We start from the raw sequence: 20,440 nt of genomic DNA on the forward strand, positions 1-20,440 counted from the left end.
TATTTTTCTGTTTGTGCCAAATTTGAACTTTAAGCATTGCTGTTAAAACTCCAAACCTGCTGCAGGGATTTGGTTTAATATAGTTGTTGGCTTTCAGAGAAAAACCTTCCACGCCTCCCACTATCTTTACGATTTCATATTCATTACACTCCAGAGTGTCAGCAGTGTTCAGGGTCAATTCCAAAAATGAACAAATTGACTCACAGCACTGAGTGAATTGTCAATTGCCTTCCTCCCTGAGGGGTCAGAGTGAATGGAGTATCTTGTTTGGACAATTGTCTCGAGGTGTGGCCTTCACCGTCCAGCCAGAGGAGACTGACAAGGAGACAGACAGAAAGAGGAAACTAATAAACTGGCAGACAGGGAAAAGATATGTGTCACCGCAGGGGGTCAGGGGACAATACACACTAGTTGCCCTAAAATGAAAAACTGATCTTCAGTTCACAAGTCTGATGGCATCTCCAGCTGAAGCAGTGACTTGGTGATTATGGATTTACTACAGGAAAACCATGCTTAGTTACTGATTTAGTGTTACATATTTAATTTGCACATATTTGACACATATGACACCTTACAATGCTAAATCCTGGTATCTCGGCCCAAAATGGTTTAAAAGAGTTCTACCAGTAGCTTTGTCTGTGGTAGTACCTTTTCATGGCTTTTGGAGTTTAATATTTGCCTCAGCACAGACTTAAATGAAATTTCTTATACCATTATGTAGACCCAGCAGGCTGCCGGCGCAAAACTAGTGACTACTGGGAGTATTTTTTTTAAAGTATGCTATAAATGGTGAAAGTTGAGTGATCGTAAATTGTTCTGGACATCTGTTGTTTCGGGTAGCAAAGTTAAAGTCTCAGATAACTCATCTTCCTAAATGTGTTTCACAATAAAAGCATTATATGCAACATTGACGCAAGCAGCTCAGCAAAGACGTCAACTGTTGTAATTTGATATTAGCCATTATTGACTAAAATTCATTCTTTGGATTAAGTTTTCCTTAGGACAGACTTACAGTGCATTCGGAAAATATTCCTAGCGCTTCACTTTTTCCATATTTTGTTATGTTACCAGCTTATTCCAAAATGGATGAAATTCATTATTTTTTCCTCAAAATTCCTCACACAACACCCCATAATAACAATGTGAAAAAGTTTTTTTTTTTTTAGATTTTGCAAATTTATTAAAATAAAAAAACTAAGAAATCATATGTACATATGTATTCATAGCCTTTGCCATGAAGCTGAAATTTGAGCTCAGGTGCATCTCGTTTCCACTGATCATCCTTGATGTATCTACAGCTTATTTGGGGTCCACCTGGGATACATTCAGTTGACTGGACATGATTTGGAAAGGCACACACCTGTCTACATATAAGGGTAAACGGTTGACAGTGTATGTCAGAGCACAAACCAAGCAAGAAGTTAAAGGAATTGTTTGTAGACCTCTGAGACAGGATTGTCTTAAGGTACAAATCTGGGGAAGGGTACAGAAACATTTCTACTGGTTTGAAAGTCCCAATGAGCAGAGTGGCCTCCATCATCCATAAATGGAAGAAGTTGGGATCCATCAGGACTCTTCCTAGAGCTGGTCACATGTCTAAACTGAGCAATGGGGGGAAAAGGGCCTTAGTCAGGGAGGTGACCAAGAACCTGATGGTCACTCTGTCAGAGCTCCAGCATTCCTTTGTGGAGAGAAGAGAACCTTCCAGACGGACAACCATGCAGCAATCCACAAATCAGACCTGTATGGAAGAATGGCCAGACAGAAGCCACTCCTTATTAAACGACACATGGCAGCCCACCTGGAGTTTGCCAAAAGGCACCTGAAGGACTCTCAGACCATGACAAACAAAATTCTCTGGTCTGATGAGACAAAGATTGAACTCTTTGGCGTGAATGTCAGGCATAATGTTTGGAGGAAACCAGGCACCATCCCTACAGTGAAGCATGGTGGTGGCAGCATCATGCTGTGGGGATGTTTTTCAGCGGCAGGAACTGGGAGACTAGTCAGGATTGAGGGAAAGATGAATGCAGCAATCTACAGAGACATCTTGGATGAAAACCTGCTCCAGAGCCCTCCTGACCTCAGACTGGGGCAACCATTCATCTTTCAGCAAGACAGTGACCCTAAGCACACAGCCAAGATATCAATGGAGTGGCTTCAGGACAACGCTGTGAATGTCCTTGAGTGGCCCAGCGAGAGCCCAGACCTGAATCCAATTGAACATCTCTGGAGAGATCTGAAAATGGCTGTGCACCGACACTCCCCATCCAACCTGAAGGAGGTTGAGAGGTGCTGCAAAGAGAAATGGACAAAACTGCCCAAAGGTAGTTGCACCAAGCTTGTGACATCATATTCAACAAGAATTGAAGCTGTAATTGTTGCCAAAGGTGCATCAAGAAAGTATTGAGCAAAGGGTGAGAATACTTATGTACATGTGATTTCTTAGTTTTTTTTTATTTTTGATAAATTTGCAAAACTTAAAAACAACTTTTTTCATGTTGTCGTTATGGGGTGTTGTGAGTAGAATTTTGAGGGAAAAAATTTTATTTTCTTCATTTTGGAATAAGGCTGTAACGTAACAAAATGTGGAAAAAGTGAAGCACTGTGAATACTTTCAGGATGCCCTGTAAACATTTAATCAAATAATGCATTTTTTCAGTAAGATGCTTTGGAACTTCTGATGCAGCTTCTGTCACACTTGACAAAATGACAATGGTGCCGTTATTTCTTAAATCCTGTAGTGGATTCAACATGAGATGTACAAAACAGAAATGGGCAGAAAGAAGCAAAGTGTTGGGATGAACAAGTTTTCCACAGTCTGGACAATGTTTCAGTAAGTAATGAAGGTGAATAATACGTTCTCTGCCTCTGTCCTCTGCATTGAACATTAAGTACTATATTTATATAATTTCATAGCGTATCAGTAAAACATCAAGATCCAGGCCTAAAGGGCTTACCATAAACAAGTCTGGATTCAATTAAATTAAATTCAGCTAATTTTATATAGCGCCAAATCATAGCAAAAGTCACCTCAAAGAGTAAGGCCGCGGTCAGACTAGAGTGAAAATAGGATGGCAACCTCCTTACGACTAGGAAAAAATGGTGGTTGCCTAGTGATTGCAGTGAATCGTGTTGCTGCTGCCACAAGGAGTTGCAATGACCAGCTGGTTGCTTCTAAGTTGAGCGTGCAGCACCCTCAGCCTGCTGGTGACCACATTCTGTTGCAAGGCGATTGCAAAGGTCACGTGTTGGGAGGTGCCCTGTCTCCAAACGACTGTGGTCCAACGGAGGCTTTGTGCGCTCACTCTCAGACAGATATGAAAAGGTTGTAAACGATCGGCGTATAATTTATAAATGCAAAGGCATTGCTCATGTGTTGCAAACAATCAGTTGGAGTCAGGCTGTGACCCGTAGCAAACCATATGAGCGATACGTGGATCAGCTCTAACATCATCCGAACCTGCTACTACACATAAATCGCCGTCTTCGACAGGCCCATTTCAGGGATTCGTGGTTTAAATGTGATGTGGTGATTGCATGTGGTCACGCTAATTTTGGCTGTGCTGCTGTTGTTTTTCCTGGTGTGATTGAGGCGTAAGTAAGGTCTAGACCGTAACCACGGCATGAGCAAGCACTTTGGTGATCGTGGTAAGGAAAAACTCCCTCAGCAGTGTGTTGGTTATTGAAAGAAACCTGAAGCAGACCAGACTCTGTGGAGTGACGGCCATCTGCTGGGGCCATTCTAACAAGACAAAAGGCACAACACAAGATTGACAGAACATACAGGGAAATAAATATTGCAACTCAACATCCATATATAACTTAACTTAAGTTGTTCACAGTTGTGGGATAGCTGGTTAGACAACAAGGTGGAGCCCAGAGTCTCAGAGATATAGAGTGCATTTCTAAATCAGTGGATGTACTGATGATGCCAGATCAGTTGTTGTGGTACATGTTGATCAAATATTTTTGGCTTGTATCGTTACTTTTGAGAATTTCCTTAGGCTACACTGGTTAACTGGCACCATTATTCATGGCTTAAAATTTTAAATATATGTTGTCAGATGGTTTGCAGCAGTGGCAATGGTGTGGTGGGAGAACGTAGGTGGTTGGGTGGTAATTACTCATACATACATTTTGTACATAAACAATTACAAATTTGTCTATATGTTCTTGGACTGACTTGAAAGTATGATTAGTTTTTTAGTCCGTTCTTTCTTTGAGTCTGTGATGGTGACTTTCAACTTACAGTGATATGTGTGTATGTGCTTTAAGTGTACTGCTATCAGTATGTCATATGTATATTAAATTCAGTCCCTCCTTAGCCCTCCTGTTTTATGTAAATGCACCTGTTGGTATCTCATCGGCTGCAATATCTTGTGGAACCACATGATACTTCAGTTTCGTTCGACCTTTGTTCATGTGGAGGCTGGAGTGGATGTGTCTAAGATTTGTTGAAATCTAACCTTGTTCTGGTCATGGCAGTATTGCTCACCTGTCCTGTCTGTAAATTCACACCTGCTACTGCTCTTCTAAATAAAACAAAGGCTCTTTTAAGAATTACTAAGACATGTTTTATTTTATATTTTAACATTCAATGAATGAATAATTAAACAGGTATATGAACTGAATGTTCAGTCAAGAAGACAATATTTTGCTTGTGCAGGTAAAACGTGCCTAGCCCCATTCCAAATGATTTCCAGGCATTCAAAATTAATAAAGTAGTCAGTGTTATTATTGTAGTTACACTATGGTGATTACAACATAATTATTTTTTGTTGCTAATTAAATTATATTGCTTTAAAACTGCCCTTTGCCGTAAAATCATTTTAACGTTTACAAGTAATACGGTCTAGAGCCCTGATATTTTACTGTATTTTCCAGACTATGACTTCTACTTATTAACAAATGCCTCTTGAAGAGGAAAAACCCATATAAAAGTTGCACTGGCATGTAAGCCACCCCTTTTTCTGTATTATTACGTCTTTTAATGTGGTATTTTTCTTCATTGTTGCCGTGTACTTTTTTAAAATGGGTATTTATTTTTTTATCATTAGAGTTTATTTTGTTTGGTGATTTGGTGTTTGATTCCTGGGAAAGTCCTATCTAAATAGTTGTTATTAGAAATAAATATGTGATGTTTTTGGTATATAAGTTGCACTGGAGTATGTATAAGTCACATAACCTTTCAAACTAGGAAACATAAAAATGTGACTTATTCTCTGGAGAATTCGGTGTATATATATAGTGCTTGATTGAGATGCTCCAGCTTATTTACTTGTCATTTTAATGTATATTACAGTACTGTGGAAAAGATCCTTGGTTGCTAAAACAAAGCAAAGATAATAAAATAGCTTCTAAATATGAAATAATTCCCATCACATTATGTCTTGTTTGAATATTCTTTACCTTTAAAACATACCCTTTGTTGGGCTCAGGGTCTCATCACTGCTTTTTGCAGATGATGTGTTGCTGTTGGCTTCAAGGGCCTGTGACCTCCTACACTCACTGGGTCGGTTCGCAACCGAGTGTGGGGCAGCTGGGATGAGGAACAGCACCACTAAATGGCATGTTTCTCAGCAGGAAACCGATGGATTGCCTACTCCAGGTAGGGAATGAGGTCTTGCCCCAAGTGAAGGAGTTCAAGTACCTCAGGGTCTTGTTCATGAGTGAGGAGACAGTGGAGTGTGAGATTGGCTGGAGAATCACAACAGTAGGGACAGTGTTGCATTCACTCTACCATACTGTTGTGGCGAAAAGAGAGCTGAGCCAAAAGGCAAAGCTCTCAATCTACTGGTTAATCGTCGGTCCTACTCTCATGTATGGTCATGTGGGTTGGCTCATGACCGAAAGAACTAGATGGTGGGTACAAGTGGCCGAAATGGGCTTCCTCAGAAGGGTGGCTGGTGTCTCCCTTAGAGATACAGTGAGAAGTTCGGTCATCGGTGAGGAGCTTGGAGTAGAGTTGTTGCTCCTTCATGTTGAAAGGAGCCAGATGAGGTGGTTTGGGCATCTGGTAAAGACGCCCCCTGGGGGCCTCCCTAGGGAGGTGTTCCAGGCAAGTCCAGTTGGTAGGAGACCCCGGGGAAGTCCCAGGACTTGGTAGAGAGATTATATCTCCACACTGGCCTGGGAATGCCTCGGGATCCCTCAGTCAGAAGTGGTTAATGTGGATGTGACCCGACCCCAGATAAACAGTTGAAGATGTATGTATGTATATATGTACATACCTTTTGGGTGAATTGGGGTACCTAAGACTTTTGCACACCACTGTAACATTAAGTAGCACAATAATTAAACTGCTTGTACGAGGTCTGTTAGAAAAGTATCGGACCTTTTTATTTTTTGCAAAAACCTGATGGAATTGAATCACGTGTGCTTGCATGAGCAAACCTTGAACCTTAGTGCGCATGTGTGAACTTTTTCACGCCTGTCGATTGCATCATTTTCTGGTAAGCAGCCTTTGTGTGGGACGTGTGCTGTGCGCTCGGCGGATTTTCATTTCAAGGAAAAAGACGGAACAACTGGAGCAGCGCCGCATCAAATTTTGCCAGAAACTGGGCGACAGCCAGGTGGAAACCATTCGGATGATTCAGACGGCTTTCCGTGACTTTTCAGTCGTGTGACTATCCGAGAAATTGTGGAAGAGGTGGGCATGTCACAGCATGTCCTGTGAGACTTCAACACGAAGGCACTTTTGCTGCGCTGTCAGCAGCAGCAAGAATTTCACAGCCACTTTTTGTCACAGTGGAATGTACCGAAAAAGTGCTGATGTCCACCTCTTCCGCAATTTCTCGCATAGTCACATGACGGTCCTGCATCACCACAGCATTCACTTTGGCAATGACCTGGTCATTTCAGCATGTTGATGGCCGACTGGAGCGTGGCTCGCTCTCCACCGTTGTGCGGACGTCTTTAAACCAGTTGTACCGCTCCTTAATCTGTGTGATGCCCAGAGCATCGTCACCGAAAGCCGTCTGAATCATGCACACGAAGGTTCAAGGTTGGCTCATGCAAGCACACGTGATTCAAATCCATCAGGTTTTTGCAAAAAATAAAAAGGTCCGATACTTTTCTAACAGACCTCATATGCCAAAACAATTGTTGTATGATCCAAACCTATATGTCCGTAAAATGTATTATTATTACATGCAAAGTTGTTTTAGGTTATGATCTCTTTGCATGCAAGCAAAAGATGAATTTCTGATTGTGGCGGGTAGTCTAAATCTGAACCTTGGTAGCCATAATGAAAGTTGAGATTAGTGCCAAACACACAGTGGGGGTGGTCTGTGCTGCATGTGATGCACGTCACAGCGCCCTTTAGAACCAGGAGGCTCTTTATTTACACTTTACAGCCGCTATCTTAACGGGCTGCCACACTTTGCATATATCAATAAAGATAAATTTCCAGCTTCGTCATAACAGGTGGTGTCAAGCGGCTAAGATTTCAGGTTAGATCCTCAGATTGTATTTCTTACAGTGGGTGATCTTGCTTCTGTTTGGGGGCGGTCAGCGTGGGCGCTGCCAGTCAGCATTTAAGCTTCGGGCTCACGAGCGTTTCTAGTGGATGAACCCGGTTTTGCATGTGTATAAAAGCCCTTTGTCTGCTCTGGATGACCCTTAGTGTTATGAGGCCCGTATGTCTGTGCTCAGGCAGGCGGGCCGGCCTGCAGTGTGGATGCAGCAGCTGGCCAAGTCCCAGCCAGAGGAATGCTGTGTGCACTGTTTAAACAGTGGCTGTCTCGGAGCTGGCCTGAAAGAGTGGAGTGAAGGAAGTTGCAGCATGTTTGCATAGCTGAATTGTCCTTCGGACCCCCCCGTGTCTAATGCACTTCTGTTCAAACATTCACAAGTGCGCAGATGACCCCCGCTGACGCTGGTGTTCACAGCTCTGCCTTTTTATGTGTGCGAACAATCAAAACTCCTGAGTTTCTGCTTTCCTCCCACCTATAGATGTTTGCTGATTCAACCTGGTGGTTTGGGCGCTAGATAAAAAGGATGACAGCACTCAATTTATCACATCAAGGCATCTGGGAATGGCTGCAAGAATGAGTGGGGAAAACGACAGGTGGAGACAGATGAAGAGACAGAAGGCACCTCATTGCTCTAACCGACTCTTGTCCAACAAGGAGCCAGACATTGACATACAGCGGAGTGGTCAAACTAATTGTTGTTTGAATTACCTGTTATGATCCGATGACAAATCTTTCACAAGCTTGCCACCAGAGCGGAAAATGTATCCGGGGATTGGCATGATCTTCACGAGTGTGTAAACCTGGCTTCAACAAGATGGATAAATGCAATTATTGGGCAGACCTGGAGAGGAGAAAATCCATTTAAAGCCCGTAAAGCTAAGCAGGGGCCGTGGTTAATTCATTTGGCCAATTTACAGGTGATGTACGAGTGTCAGGGCACATTAGTCAGACAGTGAGAGGCGTGTGTGTGTGTGTGTGCATGTGTGTGTGTTGGCTGAGTTTACTGGAAAGATGAGCTCTTTTTTATGGTTACTTGGTGGCAAAGTATTCTCCTTGAGGTCTGCCTTTTCGCCTTTCCTTCATTCCTGCTCCTGCCACTTTGGCACACGAAACAAATGGAGCCCGGACATGGAAATGACAAAAAGATGCACTGAGTGCACTGAGTGGGAGGGAAGCCGGATTGCTTTGCAAATGAGGTGAGGAAACACGGCTGTGGTCTGCTGGGTGGCAGAGTGAGCGCCAGCAGTGTTGTCAAACAGACATTTCAGTCAGGTCCTGTCCACTTGATTATTGTTCCATCACTTTTTTTAGGGTCTTAGCACACAGTTGGAACAGCCAGCAGTGCTGGAACCATGATACTATTTATTTTCTGGAGAGGTGGTGGCCTGGAGATTAGGGCAATGAGCCTGTGACCTCTGTTTGATTCAGAGTCATTCAGGAAATCACTAAGTTACCCTTGAGAAAGATCCTAAATTCCCGAGGTGCTCCCAGTGTGCAGTGGAATGCCTTGCATGGCAGCATCTTGATATTCATGTGTGTGTGTGAATGGGTGAATGTGAGGCATCATTATAAAATGTTTTGAGTGTCTGCATCAGTTAAAAATGCAGGCCATTTACAGTTTACTCTTTCTAGGAAGTAAAAGTGATTTGGGAGTTGAAATGTGACCTTTAAAGGCTTGGTAGTGTACATAAGTGTGCCCACTCACTCGAGGTGGCTGGGGGAAAGCGATGTAGGTTGCATTTCACAAACTGGGCCTAAAAAGTGTAACGGGGTCAAAATGGTCATTTTTTCAAAATTCATTATGTAAACACATGTATCCCTTCTGTACAACCTTCTGGATTTAATTATTCCATTCAGTTTTAGAGAAAAACCCAATTTATGTGACATAAATAAATGGAAAATGTATTGGAATTCAAAATGTTTTTGTCAATTTTATCAGAATTTACTTTTTTTTTTGTTGCAAAAAATAGCATTATTCAGTCAATTTTCATGCAAAATCTATGGAACTAGTGACAAAATGTTCTGAAGAACCTGTTCTTTCATAATATACCATATGTAAATGACATCTGGAAAAAAATGACTGTTCATTGAATCTCCATCGCAGAGTCCACCCGTGACAAAATTATTTCAGCAGACTAGAAGTTCCTTCATTTATGTCCAAATGTTATGAAATATCACTGGAAAGAGAACACCCTAAGCTTTAAAATGACACCAAGATTGTCTTGATAGGTCTTCAAGAAATTACATCTGATGTTCATAAGAATTAACTAGAGCGTTACAAGTTCACCCTTTTTGATACACCATTATATGAAATGTGACCTGGTATTATTAAAAATGTGGTGGCAGTTGTAAAAGATTACAGGGCCAATCTTCTACCTGGTGCAGAGCAGTGTGCAACGCAACACTATTATTGCTAGTGTCCACACAAGGCAGTTACGATTTTTAACACCTAGCTCTTATTTCCTCTAAATCAGGGGTGGCCAAGTTCGGTCCTCAAGAGCCACATTCCTGACACTCTTAGTTGTCTCTCTGCTCCAACACACCTGAATCCAATGAAAGGCTCATTAAAAGTCTGCTAACGAGTCTTTCATTGGATTCAGGTGTGTTGGAGCAGGGAGACAACTAAGAGTGTTAGGAATGTGGCTCTTGAGGACCGAACTTGGCCACCCCTGCTCTAAATCACAAATCAAATTTGACAGATTGTGATGTCATTTCATTTAAAATGCTATTTCTCATTAACACGCTCATCAATTGACTTAAGATTATTTAACTTCAAGCAGGATATTACTCATCGTTCGTCTACAAATTTGGTGGAAATGTGCCAATACTGTGGTGGATACCAAAGGTTCAACATACTCCAGAATTCATTCAGATTTTCTCTGAAAAACCTAAAAGGCACTCTGTTAGATCAAAATCAGTGATAACACAATTTGTAGAGCCCGACCGATATGGATTTGTTGAGGCAGATGCAGATAATGATATTTGGATGAAAAAATGCAGATAATTGATGAATCGGCTGATTTACCGATAGCCGATAAATCAGCCGATATTTTTTTTTAAATGAATAAAATGTTCTTTTTTGGACCCTTAACAAAAAAGGTATGAGCTAAAAGCTGAAGCTTTGTCCTCATATTGATTAACTTTATAACAGAGAAGAATTTTCAAGTTCAAAAAATGCAATCAAGAATTAAACCTTTGTGAAATTAGCAAATACATTTCCTTAAAAAGAGTTGTGAAATACATGTGATCTTGTACCTCTTGTTGCTGCAACTTAGATATAGGTTCAGGATAAGGATATAGATCCTTATAAACTTACTTGTATGCTTTTGTCAGCCGATCAGTGCAGTGTGACGGCGAACTATGGGGGCCGATGATGAACACATTTAAGCAGGGATGTAAGCAGCTCTCAGTTGAATGGAGTAAGACCTCCATCTACTGGACAAACGGTGCAAGGACATTTTACATTGCCGACAGAAACATTATTTCAGTAACTGTTCTGTTTATGAGAAATTATCGGCGTTCTGTCGGCAAAATTTCGGCCGATAATGAGTACTTTGAAAAGGGCTTATATCGACCGATATATCGGTCGGGCTCTAACAATTTGTATAAAATTATTTTATATTCTAAAGTAATTTTAAAACATAGAATTTTGTAAAACGCTATAAAGGACTCTAATACCCAGAATGCCTTGAGAGCAGTTTTTCACCAAATCAGCTGTGGACAGTCATGTGAGGTCATGTGACTTGCACAATGATCTCTACCAAGTAAAACTAGTTAGGACTATGACATTGAGGTACTGTTAACAGCACTGTCATACCATCATTATATGCTACTCTAATCCATATTGGACTTGCATGTGGACCTTAATAATCTAGTGTAAGAGTACTATAATAAGCTTTGTGCAGAGACACCCTAACATAAGTTGTACACAATTAAACTTACTAATAAGCATGTTAGCTTACATGATTGTCTGTAAATATAAATGTTATCTGTTCAGTTTGGCATTAAATAATGTTGGATAATAGTCTATCAATGCATGTTCAGTCTCGTAGTCCTACTGTGAGTTATACAGGTAAAAGTAAGTCCCTTCGGCTGCTCCCTTGTTTGCACTCGGGGTCGCCACAGCAAATCCAAGGTGGATCTGCATGTTGATTTGGCACAGGTTTTACGCCGGATGCCCTTCCTGACGCAACTCCACATTACATGGAGAAATGTGGCAGGGGTGGGATTTGAACCCAGAACCTTCCGAACTGAAACCAAGCACATTAACCACTTATGTATAATTCCCTTGTACATGGGCATGTTTTCAGATTTTAATCAAATTGTTTCAGTAGATGCACCGAATTATATGAAAGCCACATTAAATGAGAGAGTTAAAATCACTTTTTTAAGCCACATTAAATGAGAGCATTAAAATCACTTATTTTATTAACAATTACAATCCAAGTTTTATGATATTGTTAGATTTTTTATATGAAAATATACTTGAAGATCTGGCATTGAGTAAGTATGCAGCTCACTTGGTTTTGCCTAAATAATTTTCTACTTACCACACTAAGGGCCCCTTCACACATAGTGTGAATTTGGTCAATTTGCACATAAAGTGCGCATGAACCAGGAATCGTGTGCAAAACGTGTAAAATCGCAGCTGCCTTGTACACCTGTTGGTAAAACTATTTTCGCACACCAGCGGCTGAAAGACAGAGTGTGTGCTGTGCAAGCCCATCGAACCCTCTCGCGGCAGGTGTTAGCCAAATTCCAGGTGACACGCACGAACATTCAACACTGCTCTCAAGGCACTTAGAAAATGTGTGGCCATTCACACTATTAACACGACAACAGTCAGACAATCACTGTCATGCTGGCAGTGAAATTTGTCTAAGTGCCCCACGTGTGTAGCTTTGGTGTGTGCGCTAAACTGACAGGAGGTGTGGCCATTGACAGAAGCGGCTGTGGAGATCTGTCATTCTGGACATCCCAGCTGGACAACACGTACTGTGTTTGGACGGACATGGACTAACAACTGCCCACTGTGATGCGCGTGTGTCTGCTTACTGTCATCAAATGGACATAAATAAAAACATATATTGCTATGGCGACAGGGTCCGCAGGTTGAAAGGACTGTCAGATCATAACACACAGCGGGCGATCTGACTGTCACATCACCCACATGAGCTCTGTTCCACATGACGCGGTGTCAGTCCTTCAGCACGCCGGCTGGACACACGCCAGTAGATGTGGACATGATGAGATGAGCGAACTGCTTCTCATTCATGTCATTTCATGACTGTACGTCTGTGACCATGGGTCATCTACAGAGAAACAGATGGATCATATTTGTGTTGCCCGCTTGATAAGAGGGATTCAATATAATGCAGTGTTTTTATATGGTGTGTGGTTTTATTTTATTTTTTTAAACATCCATCTCTTTCCTGATATCAGGCAGTTTCCTGCACCTTTCACAGGCCAGTGATGGTAGCTCAGTGGTAAAGTTTCTGACTGGCAACCAGAGCTTTTGGAAAGTGCGGGTTCCAGTCCCATGGGTGACATGTATTTTTTATTTATTTTTTAATTCCACAGCAGTTGCACGATGTGGTTACACATTGCACTGCTGCTGGCACTGTGTTCACGCGTGCACGAACTGTCACACCGGCATCGTGCAGGCCTGCCCGTCGGCGTGATGTTTTGTGGTGCACTCATACGAGCTGTTCCGACGGGAGTTGACCTGAGTTGTACATATTCGCACTATGTGTGAAGGGGCCCTAAGGAATGAATGCAATGGACATCTTTTCGTAAATCGATTATGCAGTGATGGCTACTTTTGGTAATGTCTTGGATTGCAAATTATGTTGGACAATTTTTTTATTTTTGGTACTTTCAGACTTCATATTTATGTAAACTACAGTCTGTCAGTAAATATTCAGTGTAGTATTCTTACTATGAGTTATACATGTATCACATTTATAATTCTTTTGTACATGAGCAGTTTTGGTGATGGTCAGATTGTGCAAACAGAAGTAGAAGTGATGCAAGTGACACTGAGGAGTATCACTGGTATTGTGAAGGAGCATCAGCTTTGACATTTTGGCAGTGTGGGGTGTTTCTCTGTGCACAAACCAGCACACACGTGCCTGAGTGTTGAGGACTTCAATCACTGGAGAAGGCCAAGGGGACGTCCACGTTTCACCTGATAGATAGTTACTGTAGAAATGTGGGAATGGACCAGTTGGGAATGGACCAAGTAGAAAGCCAGTTTGAGAGCACATGTTTATGCCATGACTGAACAATTGTATTTTTTGTGAGCATTACAAATTATTGTGCTTTTGTATCCCTGTTTGTTGTAATACAGGAGTTTTACCTTCATCCTTGTCATTTCACTGTTGCAAATTTTGACCTAAGAGTATTCTGTGTCCATTTGTATGCCAAGTGTGTTTTTAATTGTTATATTTTCAACAAAATATGGCTCAGTACATTAATGCAGCGCTACCATTGGCAACTCCTGCTGGCAATAAATTGGTAAAAACCCCAAAACAGTATAACCGTATTTCAGCATATGGTTTTGGAACATACAGTAGTGTTCAGAATAATAGTAGTGCTATGTGACTAAAAAGATAAATCCAGGTTTTGAGTATATTTCTTATTGTTACATGGGAAACAAGGTACCAGTAGATTCAGTAGATTCTCACAAATCCAACAAGACCAAGCATTCATGATATGCACACTCTTAAGGCTATGAAATTGGGCTATTAGTAAAAAAAGTAGAAAAGGGGGTGTTCACAATAATAGTAGCATCTGCTGTTGACGCTACAAACTCAAAACTATTATGTTCAAACTGCTTTTTTAGCAATCCTGTGAATCACTAAACTAGTATTTAGTTGTATAACCACAGTTTTTCATGATTTCTTCACATCTGCGAGGCATTAATTTTGTTGGTTTGGAACCAAGATTTTGCTCGTTTACTAGTATGGTTGGGGTCATTGTCTTGTTGAAGCACCCATTTCAAGGGCATGTCCTCTTCAGCATAAGGCAACATGACCTCTTCAAGTATTTTGACATATCCAAACTGATCCATGATACCTGGTATGCGATATATAGGCCCAACACCATAGTAGGAGAAACATGCCCATATCATGATGCTTGCACAACCATGCTTCATTGTCTTCACTGTGAACTGTGGGTTGAATTCAGAGTTTGGGGGTCGTCTCACAAACTGTCTGCGGCCCTTGGACCCAAAAAGAACAATTTTACTCTCATCAGTCCACAAAATATTCCTCCATTTCTCTTTAGGCCAGTTGATGTGTTCTTTGGCAAATTGTAACCTCTTCTGCACATCTTTTATTTAACAGAGGGACTTTGCGGGGGATTCTTGCAAATAAATTAGCTTCACACAGGCATCTTCTAACTGTCACAGCACTTACAGGTAACTCCAGACTGTCTTGATCATCCTGGAGTTGATCAATGGGTGAGCCTTTGCCATTCTAGTTATTCTTCTATCCATTTTGATGGTTGTTTTCCGTTTTCTTCCACGCGTCTCTGGTTTTTTTGTTCATTTTAAAGCATTGGAGATCATTGTAGATGAACAGCCTATAATTTTTTGCACCTGCGTATAAGTTTTCCTCTCTCCAATCAACTTTTTAATCAAACTACGCTGTTCTTCTGAACAATGTCTTGAACGTCCCATTTTCCTCAGGCTTTCAAAGAGAAAAGCATGTTCAACAGGTGCTGGCTTCATCCTTACATAGGGGACACCTGATTCACACCTGTTTGTTCCACAAAATTGACGAACTCACTGGCTGAATGCCACACTACTATTATTGTGAACACCCCCTTTTCTACTTTTTTACTAATAGCCCAGTTTCATAGCCTTAAGAGTGTGCATGAATGCTTGGTCTTGTTGGATTTTTGAGAATCTACTGGTACCTTGTTTCCCATGTAACAATAAGAAATATACTCAAAACCTGGATTAATCTTTTTAGTCACATAGCACTACTGTTATTCTGAACACTACTGTACTGGACCTTTTATGCATCATTTTAGTAAATCTGTTTTCATTATAATGGTAAAAAAACATGATTCTAAAAAGAATCAATGGTCACAGTCCTGCAATCCATAAAGGCAACATGTCAACACAAAATCGCTCCAACATTTGTTATTTAGTAGCAGGTGGTAGGTCTATTATCAACCTGTGTTGAGTTTGAAGACACAGTTTCATGACCTTGTGATCTTTGACCTTTAACATCTCACTGTAGGTGAATGTCAATGGAGATACAAAGTGAAATGCTTTGAGTGGACAGACACACACACACATGCGTATGAAGATGGTCACAGTGCCGTACCTTTGCATTGGGCTCTGTAATGAAATCCTGTTCTGTGGTGTGGTTTGAGTTAATGCTGAGGGTGTCACAATTCACACTGACCCAGATTGACTCTGATACTCTGAATGAACTCTGGGGACTTTCAAATTGAATTACAATTACAGCACAGAGACCAGTGTTTACCCGTAGCAGCACCAAAAACCTCATCTGCGAAATGCTTTATTTGACCCGACCAGCTTTAAATCAGCTGGTGACAATCTCATCTCTTTCCTTTGACTCAATTATCTTGAAAGAACTTTTGTGATTTTTGTTTTTTCCTATGTTTTATTTTCTTTGGACTGCTTTGTGTTTATCAACTCTTCAAATGCATTTCATTAAATGGCCTAGATGGTGACACAGCCTTTGTCTCACCGCACCAGAACCACTTGATAGTTCCAAAAGCTGAGCGGTATGCAAAAACAGCGGTTAGAGCGTAGCCGGGTGGTAGAGAGGTGTTGAGGAAAGCTTTGGTTTACAGTTACAAGCCACAGCCTGAATCAGAGTACGGTTTGCTATCAGACAGAGACATAAGAGGCTAAGACCTTTCTCACTATAATCCTGATGCTTTTTAAGTGGCTTGGATCACCCTTAAGTGGCTGTTGGTTCAGTATATTTGGACTGCTTACGTATGTGTGTTTGCACTTTGTGTCAGAGGCAGCATATGTGTGTTAGCGTTTGTCACCTGACTGCCATGCAGCCAGCCCCAGGAAACCAGAGTCAGCGTGAATGCCGAGGCTTGTCAAAGACAGGTGTCAGCGCTGCCGCTCATGCCTGCCATACAACAGCTGGGGAAAGACTGTAAGACCCACGGTCAAATATGAGGCACTGGGAGACGAGAATACCCTGCTGGTGGCGGATCATATATGAGCACAGTCGCTGTGCAGTATAGTGCATTAATGCCAACAGAATTTGGCTACACATCCAGTGTATATATTGTATGTAATATATTTGTTGCACTTCGTCCTTGCAGTTTGATGAGTAGAGATATTGAATTATGTTTCACCTGGATGTGGCAAATAAATGGCTACGTTGAAGAAGTGAGGGTAGATCTGTTGTCTCCCTGGGTGGTTGCCATCCAGTAGTGGTTCAGTAGTGTGGTGGATGCAGTAGTATTGTCCCAGACCTGACCTGGCATTTTAGTATATATATATATATATATATATATATATATATATAGTAGGGATGTCCCGATGCGATCACGTGATCGGAAATCGGGCCCGATCAGGTGGTTTCAGACTTGATCGAAATCGGACGTTGCATCCCGATCAGGAATCCGATATAGATTTTATCCTCATTATTTTGATCAGCGCTATTTCAGGCTCATTATTGCAGATTAATGGGCCTTTCACGCGTCGGAAGCGTCGGAGGCATGAGACGCGTTGCTTTTTAGAGGCGTCAGAAGCGTCGCTTTAGCTCGGCTTTTGACGTGACGCTTCTGACGGGAGCGCGCATTGCCGCTTGTCGGCAGGCCGACGTGGTCAAAGTTCAACCCAATCTCTTTTTTTTTTAATTGGACAAAAGAAAAAACATAAGTTCAACCGGACAGAGGTTGCGGGATTTACACGCGCAGTTTCTTTCGCAGAACTGCTGTTTGTGTGTTTACGTGCTCAGCCTGACGCCTCGATGGAATGTCAAGAGGATGATGGACACTTTCCCACCGAAACTCTTGCTCAGTCATCCTTCCGTGCGCAGCAGGACTCGGTGCTGACCAAGTCCTCAGGACGACGATCTGTCATCTGATTAACAAAAAGAAAAAAAAATTGTCCTGTGATTGTTTGTCTGCAAAACAGAGCGAGAGATGGTGTGTGCACGAGCGACGTGCACACTCATCACATTTAGGAGCGCGTCTTAAAGAGCTTCCGTCTTCATTCATGTTCACTACGCTGCTCTGAACTTGTTGAACACTGATAAAGCATCAGAGGGGCACACTGAGGACTGTCAGGATGCAAATGTAAGTTGTTTTTTTTTTTTACTTTTACTTTTCAAGTTGACTTTTGAACTTTCGACACTGAGCTGTGATGTAGCTTTGCGCTGTCCAATAGGATCGACGTGTCGGGTCAAAACACGGAAGACTAGTGGCAGAAACCACTGATCTGTACAAATGGTAAATGGACTGCATTTATATAACGCTTTTCCATCTGCATCAGACGCTCAAAGCGCTTTACAATTATGCCTCACATTCACCCCGATGTCAGGGTGCTGTCATACAAGGTGCTCACTACACACCAGGAGCAATAGGGGATTAAAGACCTTGCCCAGGGGCCCTTAGTGATTTTCCAGTCAGGCGGGGATTTGAACCACAGATCAGTGCAGAACCCACGTGTCTGAAGAAAAATCCTTGGAAATGTTTTTTGTTGTTGTTGTTTGTTACCTCAAAATTTCTGATTACTGTTTAAAAAATTTAGAACACTTGTAATTAAAATAGCTAAATCAATAAATGGTTCTTTAGAAACCTTTGATCTATAAATTAAAACCACCTGTTATTTCAGATTAGATAATTTCTTGTTTAACATAAGGAACCTTTTACATTTATTTTTAGACAAATAAAATAACATGGAAATTTGTAAATTTTTTTAAGTCTGGTAGATTATTACTTGATTGTTCAAGTTACCTCAAGGAGAAGTGCACTGTTTAAGTGATAAATAATAAAATAAGGTGATTAAAATGAAATTATTACATATTTAGCATTTGTTCATTGTTCATTCAGTTTTTTAAAGTATCGGATCGGGACTCGGTATCGGCAGATACTCAAAATCAGATGACTCAGAATCGGACCGGGGCCAAAAAAACCTGATCGGGACATCCCTAGTATATAGTGTCTAATTGTCTTCCTGAATTCATAATATCTTTAATTGAAATGGTACAATTACTTTGATGATTCATTTGGTGCCCCATAATTAATCTAATCATACCAGGGGCAGGTGGCTACGTGGGATAGGAGTTGGAACTCCAATATGGTATATCCACTGTGGTTTGAGTCTCTGTCTGTGCTTCAAGCTACTTGTCTCTGTCCTTGGACAAGACACTTCATCTGCATTGTTTTAGTCCACCCAGATGTAAATAAGTACTGACCTTATCTAGGGAAGTAGCTTACAGTGGACTGGCTTCCCCTCCGGGTGGAAGTTGTAGACTCTTATCCACTTCACACTACTTTGGCTTTGTCTCTTTTTTGGGTTCTGCATCCTTCAAAGGTTGCGTTCTATAAAGTTAGGACCATGTGGCCATGGAGGCCAAAGTAAAGTAACCATTCTGAAATGAGACTGTGTAGCCCATGGAGCATTTTTGCAATAGCATCATTAACTTAGCCTTTCCCTACCCCCTGTCTCCTCGCAACCTTGACAGCTGCAAGTGACAAGCTAGCATAGTGGGCATAACCTGTAGTTTAGTAATTATTTTTCAATACTTTTTAAACTTATAAACATTGCTTATTTATAGTTGTACATATAGAGCCCAAAACTGCAAGATTTACAAACCATTTTTATTTTGGTGATGGGGAGGGGAGAGGGGTTCACACAGTGACTCCTGGGATTGTTTGGGCTGTGAAGGGCACACTTGTTGTATCCTTCGTTATCAGGGGAAAGAAGGCTGCATTTGTCGGTCACATTCTGAGAAGCCTTCTAGCCTAGTCACACCAATATGATGCATGCTGTCGATGAATGCAGCCTTTGAAGGATGCATCCCCTGAATTGAGACACGGCCAGTGTCAGGGGACAAGCACTGGCCCATTGGTCATACATTGGTAATACAGTATGTATGCCTTTCTTCTTCTAAGTCATAGTCATAATCTTTACTTCATCAGTCATGAAAGCTCACTCAGTGATGTTGGATGTGGTGAATCTGTGCAATTTGACAAACTGTACTTCTCAAAGTGTTGCTTTCCAAAAGGACAGGTGTGTGTGTGAGTTGTTTGGAAGAGAGTAACTTTAATACTCCACAGTACAAAGCAAGATGCTAACAAACTTTAAATGTCCACTCACTTTCAGCTAGCCTGATATCTGTCCCCACATGAATTCCCATGCACAAACCTGTCTTGTCTGGAAATACTGTATGACACTATTCCCCTGAGCTGTCCCAGTGACCTGCAATTGACTGGCGTGCTATGCAGGTGGAGTCATAGACTGATATCTCGTCCAGGGGAAGTTGTAGTCTCTTATCCATTTCACACTCTGGGAATAGTCACCGACACCAGTGGACATACTTCTTCCAACTACATTTGAAATTGCTTGTTGAGGATTTGAAATTGTAATGTTTGCTATTCTTCTATCATTATCCTACACAGGCTGCAGGGCCAGAAGGGGATTTACAACACTCAGCAAATTGAATGACGTGGAACAAATTGCATGTGGGTGATGCATACACTCTAAGAAACAAAATGTTGAATTTAATTGATAAAGTTAAGGTAACTTTTTCCACATAACTTTGTCAATTAAATGCAACACAATATTGGGATTTAAGTAATAATGTTTCATTTGATTTAATTAATGTCAATGACAATGTTGTTTTGCACTTAATTAACAATGTTATGTGGAAAAAGTTACCTTAACTTTATCAATTAAATTCAACATTTTATGCCTAAGAGTGTATGTTTCATTTCTAAGAGTGTAGTGC

At 41.3% G+C, this 20,440-nt stretch overlaps 1 protein-coding gene and 1 long non-coding RNA gene across 39 annotated transcripts in view; both read left to right on the forward strand.

Annotated features, from left to right (window-relative positions):
* Positions 1–20,440, forward strand: part of tcf7l2 (transcription factor 7 like 2) — a 162,186-nt gene that overhangs the window by 9,514 nt on the left and 132,232 nt on the right. The window lies entirely within an intron of this gene.
* LOC117531311 lies at positions 1,501–19,249 on the forward strand. The gene is made up of 3 exons (XR_004566605.1): positions 1,501–1,511; positions 3,836–3,844; positions 18,830–19,249. It is a non-coding gene; the product is annotated as an uncharacterized LOC117531311 (long non-coding RNA).

Source organism: Thalassophryne amazonica, chromosome 18 (genome assembly GCF_902500255.1).
Source record: "Thalassophryne amazonica chromosome 18, fThaAma1.1, whole genome shotgun sequence".
Taxonomy (NCBI): Eukaryota; Metazoa; Chordata; class Actinopteri; order Batrachoidiformes; family Batrachoididae; genus Thalassophryne; species Thalassophryne amazonica.